The sequence below is a fragment of the Octopus sinensis genome, linkage group LG7 (genome assembly GCF_006345805.1).
Source record: "Octopus sinensis linkage group LG7, ASM634580v1, whole genome shotgun sequence".
In the NCBI taxonomy this organism is placed as follows: Eukaryota; Metazoa; Mollusca; class Cephalopoda; order Octopoda; family Octopodidae; genus Octopus; species Octopus sinensis.
Genome location: NC_043003.1, coordinates 92,506,385 through 92,520,944, shown reverse-complemented (window position 1 = coordinate 92,520,944; position 14,560 = coordinate 92,506,385). Strand labels below are relative to the sequence as shown.

At 36.7% G+C, this 14,560-nt stretch overlaps 1 protein-coding gene and 1 long non-coding RNA gene across 3 annotated transcripts in view; one reads left to right on the top strand and one right to left on the bottom strand.

Annotated features, from left to right (window-relative positions):
* LOC115214001 (apoptosis-stimulating of p53 protein 2) overlaps positions 1-14,560 on the top strand; it is a 210,716-nt gene that overhangs the window by 24,115 nt on the left and 172,041 nt on the right. The gene's annotated exons all lie outside the window — the stretch shown is intronic.
* Positions 130-1,145, bottom strand: LOC118764326. The gene is made up of 4 exons (XR_005000140.1): positions 1,036-1,145; positions 778-779; positions 597-599; positions 130-175 (listed from the first exon to the last, which is right to left on the bottom strand). It is a non-coding gene; the product is annotated as an uncharacterized LOC118764326 (long non-coding RNA).

Below are 14,560 nucleotides of genomic sequence, written 5' to 3'. Positions count from 1 at the left end.
ATTCTGCCATTACTATTTCGTCAATTAGGGTGAAACTTACACTCCACTGATTAGGTTCATAGGACTAAGCCATATTCAAAGTTGTCCGAAATAATATCTAAATAATAATATTAATCATATTAGCTGGCACCGTGCCGTAAAAAATGACAGCTAATTGTAGTATTTTATATATAAACTAGCACTATGACCCGGCAACGTATGCATATACAACTGCGTGCGTGCACACATACACGCCAGTACTGTCCAAATCTCCGACCAATCATATACAGCTAGCTGGCATTCAACTGGCGTATCAAGTTTCGGGCATTTTGATTGGGTTTTTGGATAGAAAATTCACAAAAATGTCACTTCTATTGATTTTTTAATGGCTTTGCGGGGTGACTGGGGAAATGTAAAGATGTGCTCGACCACCCTTGGACGGTTTTGAATGACCATAGAAAGTGCGAGCCCTCTAACTGAAAAATTGTGGATTTGTATAAAGGACACGCACGCAGACATTTTGCTGTTTATATAGAGAGAGATAAGGTACAAAACCAAGTTTTTAGTTTAATAATTCTTTTATTACCAAATTTTTTGTGAAAAAATCTATCCGCAACTAACTTGAATGCTTGTTTCCTTAAAAACAAAATTAAGTTTTCCTTCCTTCTTGTACGAATCAAGACCACATAAAGCTGGCCGTGACTAAATACAGGAGCTGGCAAGTAAATACCAACTTTTTCGAAGCGACGTTTCTTTTCAATTGCGCTCTCCATTACTCAAACCAACGTAAACTCATACGGCTTAAAGCTACAAAAAGCAGTCCGTGACTTAGAGTTGATATTGTAAAAACTCCCTATTCATAATTTATTACATAAATTTCTTAATATAAATAAATTAGGTACATATATGAACTGTTAAATGTGTATTTATGACATAACGTTTCAACCGCAGTCGTTATATTTTCTTGATACACTCAGGCAATAAGTATTTTCTATAATGAGCTTGTATATGTATATATTTATGTATATGTGTGTGATTGTAATAATCATTTGTGACACAACAGATAGAATATGGATGATAAATCAAATTAATACACTTCTCAATGTTATTTAGTGGTTGTATTTTGAGATGAGACAACGATCATCGTTAATTACTGAAAGAACACCATTATAAAATACACTGGGTAAAAATTTCTTAATATAAATAAATTAAGGACATGTATAAACTGTTAAATTAAGATGTGTATTCATGATATACTTTTCAATTGCAGTCGTTTTATATTCTTGATACACTCAGGCAATAATTATTTTCTCTAATGAAATTGTATATGTTTGTGTGGGTGTGTGTGATCGTAATAATTATTTGTAACAAAACAGAATAGGGATGGTAAATCAAATTAATACACTTGTCAATGTTACCTAGTGGTTGTCCGTTGAGATGTGACATCAATCATCGTTAATTACTGAAAGAACGTTGGTTCTCACAGACAACCTTTCACATACTTTCCTTGTACACGCACACACATACATATACTCACACAGAGTTGAAACGCTGTTTGATTTTTTTCACCGTAGAATTTCCATTATTCCACTACCAGTTCGCCATCGCTCCTTCCTTCCTTCCTTACTCATCTATTCCTTTCTCATTCATATGAGGTGACAGACGAAGACACAAGGATATTGTTATAGTAGATATTCTAGTATTACATTTTATTTCTCTTGGTGCAATTATTTCTAATTAGCTATTTAGTGCTTCCACTACCATATTAATTAATTCGTATAATTATTCATTAAAATATACAGTATGTTCACACGTCATGTCTAACTAGCTTCAGTTCATGGTCTAGCGTGCGCAGGGGAATGAGTGTGTGAGTGAGAGAGAGAGAGAGAGGGAGAGAGAGAGAGAGAGAGAGAGAGAGAGAAAGAAAGGAGAAATAAATAAAGAAAGAAAGACAGAAAGAAAGAAAGAAAAAGGGAAGAGAGAAAAATAGCGAGAGAATATTTATATTCTGTAGTTTCAAATTATCTCTTTATTTGTTTTTATATCTCCCTGTTATTGGGAACTGAAAAAGTACCTATATCCCAGTACCTAAAAACAACAAAGGAACTAATAATAAGAATATACAACAAATAAAAACAAGATATTACAAAACGGGACAAGGTCGCATATTAATTAAGATTTGCTTGAAAAGATGACAGTATCTCGTGCAATATTCATCACGTTCTACTGAGCTAATCTACTAACAGTAATTTCTTACATAACAAGGTCAGATATTTTTGGCGGGGAAGGAGAGGCAGTTGATTGTATCGATACCAGTGCTTGATTGGTACTTTATTTGGTCGACCCTGCTAAATTGAAACATGGCGTGAAAAGCCGGAATAAATATCATATGACATTTTAACCGACGCTGTAACTGGTTCTGCCAATCTATCGCTTCAGTCAGTTTATGAATAATTCTTTCTACAACAAGCATAAGACGTGAATCATTTTGGAGGAGGGGGTGGAGCTTGGCGATTTCATCCCCCCCCCCCAGGAACAGCTGGAACATATTTTACCGACCTCGAAAGAATGAGAGGCAAAGTTAACCTCGGCAGAAATCGAACTCAGAACATCAAGTGCCGGAAGAAATGCCACTGAGCATTTTACCCGACGCGGTTACGTTTCTACCAGGTCGATGCCTTAGTCAGTTTAGTAATAATCCTTTCTACTACAGGCACAAGGCCTGGAATTTAAAGGAAGGGGATAGTCGATTACATCGACCGCTGTACACATCTGGTACTTATTTTATCGACCCCGAAAGGATGAAAGGTAAAGTCGACCTCGGCGGAATTTGAACTCAGAGCGAAAAATATCGCTAAATATTTTGACCAGTGCGGTAACGATTCTACCAGCTTGTCGCCTTAGTCAATTTATTCTTTTCTACTCTAGGCACATGGCCCGAAATGTTTGTGGAGGGGGCTAGTCGATTAGATCGACCCCAGTACGCAACTGGTACTTAATTTATCGACTCCGAAAGGATGAAAGGCAAAGTCGACCTCGGGGGAATTTGAACTGAGAACCTAAAATGCCGCTAAGCATTTTTGAACGGCGAGGTAACGATTCTACCAGTTCGCCGCTTTAGTTAATTTATTAATAATGTAATGATTTAGCTTATGCAATTTAAGTGGTTGAACGTTTGTTTGTGGGCGTAAGGCAATCAAACTGATTTTATGTTCACCTATAGCAACTTGCTTTATTTTTTAAAATAACCCAAGCCCTCACAAGAATATTCTATTTGTTGCACTTCACTCACTTGAATGAAAGTTTGGATTTTGGAGGTTTTCGGAATTTTGGATAAAGGATTGATTACGAACTGCGCGCACGCGCGCGCACACACACACACACACACACACATACATACACACGTTTATGTATGTTTATGTATACATATATATATAGGCGCAACATAGCTCTGGTAAGAAGCTTGCTTTCCAATCCCGCAGTTCTTGGTCCTGTCCCGCTTCGTGCCACCTTGGGCAAATGTCTTCTACTATAGCCTCAGGCCGACCAAAGCCTTGTGAGTGGATTTGGTGGACGGAAAATGAAAGACATCCGTTGTGTTTATATATATATATATATATATATATATATATATATATATATATATAATGTATATACATATGTGTGTGTGTATTTGTCTCCCACCATTGCTTGACAACTGGTGTTAGAGTGTTTACGTCCCCGTAACTTATAGGTTCAGCAAAAGAAACCAACAGAATAAGAATCAGGATTAAAAAGGATAAGAGTACCTAGAGAGGGCAAACCTCCGCCAAGGGAACACTAACGTCGTCACAACGATTAGCCGGAGATGATTTTTTAAATGAGAATATCCGAAATAAACTCGACTGCACTCACAAACGAGAATACTAAAAATGAACCCGACCACTCTCAAAAAATAAGGGAAAAAAAACCGGAAAAATAATTCGGAATCCTTGTCCGGTACCTGATCGATCCCAATGATAACCATGGAATGTGAAGATGGGTGTGCAAGCCGTGTTTGTAATGCTGTGTGTGTGTGTCGTCTGCTGTGGGAACAGGGACAGTTTTCTCTATAAAGCCTTATTTTAGTCTATTCACTGATACAGTGTCTTTACGACCAAAAAGGTCTATAGTGAAAATTTATCCGTGCGTGAAAGAAAACGGAAAGGACCTTCATACGGTGCTGTTAACGGAGGTTTAACAACATCGTTGCGCACAAAAATGTGAGTTCAAGTAGTAAAGCTTCCTTCAAGACAGAGCTAGAAATGCAATTGTCAAATAGGTAAAAGGTTTTAAACAGGAGCGATATATTCAAATTGGGTAAAACTAAAAATTGTCGAGGATAAATTGAATTTATTATTGTTACTGAATATGTTAGTGTTATTTAATTTCTGAACGGTTTTGCTGCCGTTTGTTTATGTAGTTTGATTTCTTTATCCATCTAAGATAGAGACGGGAGTAAAATTAATAATAGAGAAACAAAAGTAAAACTTTGGAAGCAGCAACGCCGCCATAACTTACGCGGAAACCATGAGCGTGCTTTTCAAGGGAGATAATCAGAGAAAGCATTGAAAGTGAACGTAAGATTGTTATACTTCATTTAAAGTAAAGTAAATATAACAAATAATCTAGAATCCTTCTTCTGTACCGGATCGATCCCCAAATCTAATCAGTTCATGCCAGTCACGAGGCCAAATGTTCCTCAATGCTTCATCCGAATCCATCAAGCGGTGCTTGAGATATCTTGTCCACGGACACACAAACAAACAAACACGACTGAAAACAATACCTCCGCCTTCGCTAAGGCGAAAGTAATAAGTACAGGGATCGATTCATTTGACTAAAATTGTTGAAGGCGGTTTTCCAGCATGGCCTGTCTAATGACTGAAACAAATAAAGGATAAAAGATATATAAATATATATGCCTGTGTCTGTCTGTCTGTTTATCTATCTATCTATCTATCTATCTATCTATCTATCTATCTATCTATCTATCTATCTATCTATCTATCTATCTATCTATGATTGCATGTACGTGTGTGTGTGTGTGTGTGTGTGTGTGTGTGTGTGTGTGTGTGTGTGTGTGTGTGTGTGTGTGTGTGTGTGTTGTGTGTGTGTGTGTGTGTGTATGTGTGTGTGAAAGAGAAAAAGAGAACAAGAGAAAAAGTGAGAGAGTATTACACAAAGTATAATTTACAATATTCTATAGTTCCAAATTGCTTCTTTCTTGTTGTATCTGACTGTTATTGGGGACTGAAAATATACCTATATTTCAGTCCCGAGAAACAACAAAAAGAACTAACTATAAGAATATACAATAAATTAAAAACAAGATATTACAAAACGGGACAAGGTCGCATATTAATTAAGATTTGCTTGAAAAGATGACAGTATCTCGTTCTACTGAACCAATCTATAAATAAAAATTTCTTACATTACCACAAGGTCAGGTGTTTTGTGAGGGGAAGAGGAAGCAGTAGATTGTATCGACACCAGCACTTGATTGGTACTTTATTTTGCTGGTCCTGCTTGATTGAATTGTAATGTCGAAACAAATATAACAATGTTTTGTGATATTTGTTTCAATTCTTTCTACATACCGAGTTCAAATCATACTAAATTTGACATCACCTGTGAATCTGACAGGGCCTACCAAATAAAGCACTAAGTACTGGTGCCGATACAATCAACTACTTCCTTCGACCCGCCAAAAATGTGATTATGTAAGAAACTATTATTTATATTGGCTCAGTAGAACGTGAACATATTTCACGAGGCACAGCCATCTGTTCAAGCAAATCTTAATAAATATGCAACCTTGTCCCGTTTTTGCATTATCTTGTTTTTAATTTGTCATATATTCATATTAATAGTCCCTTTGTTGTTTATTCTGCTAGTCTATCTCCCTTAGTCAATATCTTGATAATTCTTTCTAATTTTGTCACAAGGTTTAAAATCTTAGGTGGGAGGTTTCTTGTCAATTACATTAGCCTCGTTACTTGACTGGTATCGACTGAAATTGAACTTAGAACGTAAGGAACCTAAAGAAATGCCGAAAGCATTTTGCTTGACGCGGTAATGATTCTGCCAATCTATGACCATTAGTCAATTTATTAATAGCGATTTAATTTATACACTTTATGTGGTTAACCTTTTATCTGTAAACGTTGATCACCAAATACCATTGTTATGTTCACCGACAGCAACCTACTTTGTTTTTTAAAAATAACCATTTCCGAGCGCTTTCAGGAATGTTTCCTATTTCTTTACTACCCACAAGGGGCTAAACACAGAGAGGACAAACAAGGACAGACAAAGTGATTTAGTCGATTATATCGACCCCAGTGCGTAACTGGTACTTAATTTATCGACCCCGAAAGGATGAAAGGCAAAGTCGACTTCGGCGGAATTTGAACTCAGAACGTAACGGCAGACGAAATACGCTTACGCATTTCGCCCGGCGTGCTAACGTTTCTGCCAGTTCGCCGCCTTTGTTATTCCTTTCAGGAATATTTCCTTTGTTGTTTTTCTATCACTTGAATACAATTTTGGACTTTAGAGGTTTCAGAATTTGGTATAAAGAATTAGTTGTGAACTGCATGCACACATATATTTATATATGAATATATATGAATATATATATGTGTGTGTGTGGTGTGTGTGTGTGTGTGTGTTGTGTGTGTGTGTAAAAGAACACCCAACGTTGATCGAAATAATGCATTGTACTTGGTGGTTAATTCGTTGAGCGACACTCATCGTAAGATTGCATAAAATTATTATTTTGAATACTGTATGTACATATATATTCTAAGCCAGCGTTTTTCAGACTGTGGGTCCCGACCCTTCAGTGGATCGTGAGATAAATAGAATGGGTCACGACAAAAAAGAAGGAAAGAAAAAAAAAACGCAAATGGCTGCAAAGTGCAGAATATAAACCAGCGTTTTTCAAACTGTGGGTCCTGACTCTTCAGTGGGTCGCGAGATAGATAACATGGGACGCGACAAAAAAGTTTGAAAAACACTGTTCTAAACTGTCGTTTCTATTGAAAGGGAGAGAATCACTTCGTCGGGAGTCAATTTTATATTTTGTTTTATTTTATTGTTTTCGTTGGTAAAGTAAATTTAAGTGTAATGGAGTGAAGTTTATCGGTGCTCGGACAATTCTTCCCCGGTTATTTCGTCGTCGGTTAATTTGTCCCCGGTCAATTCGTCGTTGATCAATTGTTCCCCAGGTCAATTCGTCGCTGACCAATTCGTCCCCAAATGCTCTTAAATGTGATTTTCGAGGGAAAGTTGGGAACAATCCCTTTAAAATTAAAATTGTCGTTGCGCAGTTTTAGATATTTTTTTCTTTCTTTAACCCCCAACTCTCTCTCCCTTAAGTATCTGCGCTGAACAGTTTACGAACAAAGATTTTCAAGCAAATCTGATTAAATTTATTCAGTACCCATCAGCATGACTAGCTGCAAGATCATAACTTCAGAGAAAAGAAAAAAATAAAAAAATAAGCAGGATGCAGATGGATTGAAGATATACTGGAGCTACGAAAATCGTGTGTACAAGGCAAGACTTCATACAGATGAAAATTATACATAGCTTAAGAAGATAGGGATCCATAATCATGCTTCAACTGCTGCAGAGGTAAATGCAAGGATAATAGTTTCAAATATCAAAGTAAAGTCTATTTCATCTCGTGATGCCCCTCGCTCAATTATTGCAGTGAAGTTCAGAATTTAAACGACTGTACATTGTCGCAAATACCTCCGTTTGCACAGCTTAATAGGAATATTAGACGTTGGAGGCAAACTGATTCCACCTATCTTGCCACCCCACTTACAAATGTTGGGTTTTCCATTCCAGGTGAATATTCCTAACTTGACAATGATGAAATAGTTTTACAGTATGGCAGCGGGATGGAATATTCAAAACGAATACTAATATTTGTAAGTGACGAAACACTTTAACAGTTAAAACAGCACAAGAAATAGGCGGCAGATGGAACATTTAAGCGCTGCTCAAGTATATTTTTTCAGTTATATATACTTCACATTCAAATTGACAATTTTACTGCCTCACGATTGTTCGCATTCTTCTCTCACCAAAGTCAAGACACATATAGTAGACCTTTTACCAAAATAAATGAATTACAGCAGAATGAGGGATCTGATAATATAATTATTGATTTCGAAAAATTAGCCCATGACGGACTTCTGGAATCGTTTCCTGGGTTGAATTTGGCATGCTGCTTGTTTCATTTAGGACAAAATGTGTAAAAGCATGACAGTTTTAGTCTTAAAATGCGGTTTTTTGTTGCCCTTGCCTTCCTGCCGGTTGATGATGTTGTAGATGGATATGAACAACTTGTAGATGATGATGATATTCCACAGTCAATTGTATCCTATTTTGAAAATAATCATACAGGACCACCTAGAAGAAGAGGACGGCGGAGGCGAAGTCTTGAACCTCCATTTCCATTATTTCAATGGAATGTTTGGGATCGATGTATAACGGGAATTGTTCGTACTACAAATGGTTTAGGAGCCTACCACAGCGCGCTAAAAAACACAGTAAATATTAGTAATCCAAATATTTGGAAGCTTATTAATGCGATTAAATGTGAGGGAAGATTTGCCAGTACCAAATTGAAGAAGTTTACGTAAGGAGAAGAACCAAGCCAAAATAAAGAAAAGAAAAAAAAACAGAGATATGAACCTGCGTATAAAAATTGTCATGGAAAGCTATGATCCAAGCCAAAAAATTATCTTTCTAAAAACAATTGCACATAATTTTAAATTTTAAGAAAAAATAAATATGTAATACAACAAACCTTAAAATAAACGTGTTTTAGTTCAGATATTCGTTCTTCCATTTTTTTCTATGATCTCGACGAAGTAACTGACGATGAATTGACCTGGGGACGAATTGACTAACGACGAATTGACTGGGGACAAATTAAACGACGGCAAATTGCCGTCGACGTCGACGAATTGACAGGACATCAAGTATATCATATAATCTTTATTTAACTCTTAGCGTTCTGTTAAAAAATTTCGAAATAAAAATCTGTCCTGTAATGATTCTATTACAGAAATGAATGATAGAAATTATTAGAGTCTTTTCATTACCTCTGAGAGTTTCTCACATGCTTCAAAATACATGTAAACAAAGTTAGTGCAATTCTTGTGATATCCTGCGTTTTAGGAGTGGCGGATTGTTGCAGTCTCTTTGGTATTATGTCTTACAGGAAGTTATGAGTTAATTCAGTTTTCTATTTCATTTTCCCCTCTCAGTTCAACTATGATCCCCATTACAAATATACACGTTCCTCTTTTACTTCTTAAAGTATTAATCGCGCTCCACTAGTCTACCGTAAAGGAAATAACACAATGTCATTCTAACTACGAGAATCCGGTCAATTTATTTCAAATATATACACAATATTTATATGCATGTCTGTCTGTTGCGCATGTATATATGTTTATATATATATATATATATATATATATATATATATATATATATATATATATATATATATATATAATATATTATATGTACTGTATGTATGTATGTATGTATGTATGTATGTATGCATCTATGTTTGTATGCATCTGTCTATGTATGTATGTGTGTGTGTATGCACAGAAACCTATACATACCTTCATTTGCATCTGTTGATGTAATGTGGGTTCATCTGATATCTAACATTAAAAAAAACTTGTCTAAGTGTGTACTTAAAACAACCACCTCTACGCCTTGCAGATCTCTGAAGTTGTTTTGGCAATGTATTAAAAAGCTGCCAACCACTGAAAACTAAGCTGTTGGAGAAATGAGTACTTAATACAGATGAAAAGGGTGGGAACTTTGGGACCATGCAGTGGTATCCAGTTCTCTGGTTGGTATAGCTTTCAATCCCAAAGTTCGGCAGTAGACGCTCGAGCGGTCTTACACACACACACACACACACACACACACACACACACACACACACACACACACACACACACACACACACACACATACATACATGCATACATGGTGATTGTCTACTTTTTATGCAGAGTCTGATCTCTAGTACCTACACCTCAGATCCATCATGGCGTCTGATGTGGCTTTTTAAACCAGACAATGTATTGAAAAGACACCCACATAGATTGCATATCTGATTTGGACTACCATGAGCTGCAGTTAAGTTCTGATCTTTGTGTATTTTAAAATGTCTTTTGAGGCCTCCGTTAGAGTTGCAACCTTATCGTATACACGGCATTGAAATGTGTGCACAGACATATAGGCAGAATAGTTGGTGGAGGTTCGTTTTTCATGGGTTCACAAATGAGATTTTAGCCCAGCAAAATAAAATTAGTCACAAATTATACATAGAAAAAAGTAGCTGAGATTCACCTTCTCGCTGATCGCAACATTCTTCTTTAAATCTCTCTTGAGTCTTGCATATGTCATCCTGGCCTCCTCGAAAGCTTTCACTCCTCTCCACGCTTTCGTTCGCCATCTAACTCGATCCGGAATAAGGGTTTCTATGGCTCTTGGGACCATTCCAAGTGATTTCGTGTTAGTCCTTATGCTATCCTTAAACCTCTTTTTAGGTTTACACCGATTAAGTTTCCCTTCAGCAAGCTCTCCATAAAACAGCTGTTTGGGTGTGCGTTTATCCGCCATTCGAACTATATGACCAGACGATATCATTTGACTTTTCAGAATCATTGATTTAATTGAAGTGATGCCTGCAGACTCAAAGTCATCTGTGTCTGGAGTAAAAAAACAAAACCCCATTTAATGTTTAAAATGCGGCAAAGGCATTCTTGGTGGAATCGTTCTAACAATTTGAAATGTTTTTCATATTACGTCCATGTTTTAGAAGATACAACAGGGATGGTAAGACAAACGATTTGTAAAGAGCCAATTTTGTATTGTTATTCATATGTCGTTGGCGCCAAACGCGTGACTCGAAGCCATCAGATGCTTGGGCTGCCATTTGAATTCGCAGATGTATTTCTGTGTCCAGATTTCCATCATTTTGTACAGAGGTTCCGAGGTAGATAAAAAAGTGAACAATCTCAAGTAACTTACCCTTAACGAAAATTTTAGCGGGTTGCAAACAGCACCACTAACAGGTTGATACATTACAGCTAAGTTGTTTTTTTTTCAAATTGATGGTCTAGCCAAAATCATCACAAGCTGAGTCAAATGCAGGTACAAGAGATTGCAGGCCTGTTTCAGAGTGACTGACTAGATCGCAATCGCCAGCGTATAAGAGTTCCCTAATGAGTAAAGTAAAAAAAAAAGGAAAAAACTTTGTTTTGAATTTCAGTCTGATCAGATTGAAAATATTCCCTGTTGTTCGATATTTTCTATAAATATCCTCCTTTGAGTTTTGAAAAGCGCGTGACTGCACAACAGTAAAGTATATTGCGAAGAGGGTGGGTGCATCAAGGTCTCCTTCCTTTACTCTATTTTCCAGGGCAAAAGATTCAGAAAGCCTGCCACCAAAATTAACTCTAGCCTTCATATCTTTATGCAAAGCCCTGATCATGTTTGCAAATTTTTCTGGGCAACCTATTTTCCTTAGAATTAGTCACAGAGCATTTCGATTAACAGTATCGAATGCCTTTCTTGAAATTGTCTGATAGTAAAGATACAATTAACTGTGCCCCCGGAGGAGCGAAAACCACATTGAGACTCAGACACTTACTGACTATGATGAGGTATTAATACACAAGCATGAACAAGTAATTTCTACAACAAGCAACACCCACGAAAATACAGACACACTCCATTGGCCCCGATTTATACAAAGAAACTAAAATGGCATCAATACAGTCTTGATGCACTTTCTCAGTTCTCCAACAGTGACGAATTAATATATTTAGGAGTTAAAACTTTTTGTCACCGAATATTTCAAAACCTCTGTACAGATTTCATCAGACCCTGAAACCCTATTGTTATTCAGCTTATTCACAGCTAAATTAATGTCATTTAGAGTTGGTTCAAATACCATCTCATCTATAATTGGAAGGTGTTCGATTTTTTTCTATCATCGTCATGTTAACGGATGATGATCTATTCAAAAGGGCAGAAAAATGTTCTACCTAGCGCTTATGAATAGAAGGTGTCAGTCAAAAGTATGTCCATTTGCTGTTCTCACTAGAGCTATTGCGGATTTTGGGCCATATATCTCCTTAACATAAGAGTACAAAATTCTTGGCATCATTTCTCTCAGCTGCTTCTTGCGCTCCTTTTGCCCTGTCATTTAAGGACTGAGAAAGAAGTGCATTATATCAGGTCGCTTTTGAGTGCTGTTGGTACCATTTAATCCAGTACAACTATTGTACTGTAGCATGGTCGGGTCGTCGGTGACTAAACTGGCAACCCCACCAGGCTTGCTTGGTGAGGAGGGTGATTGTCGGACATTCATATATACACAAACACACATACATACATACATACACGCGCGCGCACTCACACACACACACACACACACACACACACACACACACACACAACACACACACATGCGAGTGAGTAGACAAACGAAAGAAAAAGGCTCTCATCACATTTAGTAGGAGTTACATTATTTCCAGTTTTGATGACGCCGGCCTTCGTGTATTTCAACAGTGGCTCCACGGCATTTTTTATATACCATCCTAGGCTGTTTTCCTCAGTTTCGATACAGTTCTGGCAACATTTTTTCTGAACAAGTACAGCCTATCGGTCTTCACTCCTGGGGTGGAATTCTCCGTGCACTGTCAACATTTTTCTGGTCTTGGTATCCATTTTCTTCATTTCTCTCTTTTGCCTTTTGATAATTCCCGCTCCATGTCGAAGTGATGCTATCGCCCACGTATGAACTGCTTGGATTTTATTCCATCCAGTCAATTTTAAGCGCAGCACCAACCTTAGTCTTCGGAAATACTCCATCCTCAGTTGCTCTTTCATTTCCTCTTCCATTATCTCGTTGAACTCTAGTACACCAAAGCATTTGTATCCTTCCGTTTCAATTTGCTTAATCAAGTCTCTGTACGGTAATTCTATCCCTCCTAGAGATATTGTTATTATTATTATTATTATTATTATTATTATTATTATTATTATTATTATTATTATATTATTATTATTATTATTATTATTCAGTAGTTTTATTTTTATAGCGTGCTTTCACTTCACTACCGAGCGCAGCTGTGTGTGCCTTAGGTATGTGCTGTGATTTGTTGTGATGCTCTGATGGTTATTGTATGGAAAGTGTTCTGCGTAGGATGTGTGCAGTGCCTAGTAGTGCAATTTTCTGTATGTTATATGTATTTGTAAGTCCTGGTGTTTTTGTTATGTATTTGTCTGAATATTTTTTTATCATGCCTAATACACCTACTATGATAGGAATTGTTTCTGTTTTTAGATTCCACATTCTGGTTACCTCTATTTCCAGGTCTTTGTATTTTGAAATTTCTCCATTTCTTTTAGAGACACGTTGTCATCTGCCGGTATTGATACATCAATTAGAAAGCATTTTTTTCTTCATGATCTCTGACAACTATATCTGGTCTGTTGGCCTTAATTTCTCTATCTGTATGTATCGGCATATCCCAGAGTATTGTTGCTTTCTCGTTTTCTGTGACCTTTTCTGGTGTGTGCCTATACCATCTTTTTTCTGTTGTTATTCCATAATGTTGGCATAGCTTCCAGTGTATGTAGGTTCCAACTCTGTCATGTCTGTGAATATATTCCTTCTTAGCCAGGACTGGGCAGCCAGAGATAATATGATTTATTGTTTCTTGTCCATCTCCACATATTCTGCAGTTACTTGTTATATTTCTTTTCATTACATGTGTTTTGGTAATTTCTGGTGGGGAGACTTTGGTCTTGTGCTGCAATTAAAAATCCCTCTGTCTCTGCTTTGAGTCCTGAGCTTCTCAACCATTGCTGGGATTTTTCTTTGTCTATTTCTTTTGCGTTTAGTTTAGTCCAGTATTTACCATGAAGGGGCTTTTCTTGCCATCGTTTTATCATGGTTTGTCGCTATTCTATTTTTAGTTTGGATTTCATTTGTTTTATAGCTTTTGTTGTTTCTTCTTCTTCTTCTTCTTCTTTCTCTTCTTCTTCTTCTTCTTCTTCTTCTTCTTCTTCTTCTTCTTCTTCTCTTCTTCTCTTCTTCTTCTTCTTTTTTCTTCTTCTCTTCTTCTTCTTTCTTCTTCTTCTTCTCTTCTTCTTCTTCTTCTTCTTATTAGGTGGTATGATTTCTTGTTTGTATTTGTCAGCTTCCTTAAATACTGAGAAAAGTTTTTTTTTTTGCTTGTGTTTTGCTGCTATTTGTATCAGTTTTCCTTCCTTCTGAAGTAGATATTTTTGCAGTCCTATGGTGGTTATTTTATAGTAGTTTTCCAGCTGTATAAGGCCTCTACCGCCTTCTATACGTGTATATATAGAGTCTTTCTATGTCAGATTTTGGGTGATGCATCCTAGATCCTGTCATTATTTTTCTTGTTTTCCTGTCTATTTTGGTCAGTTCATTTAGTGTCCAGTTAAGGATATTGTAGCTGTAACTTATAACTGG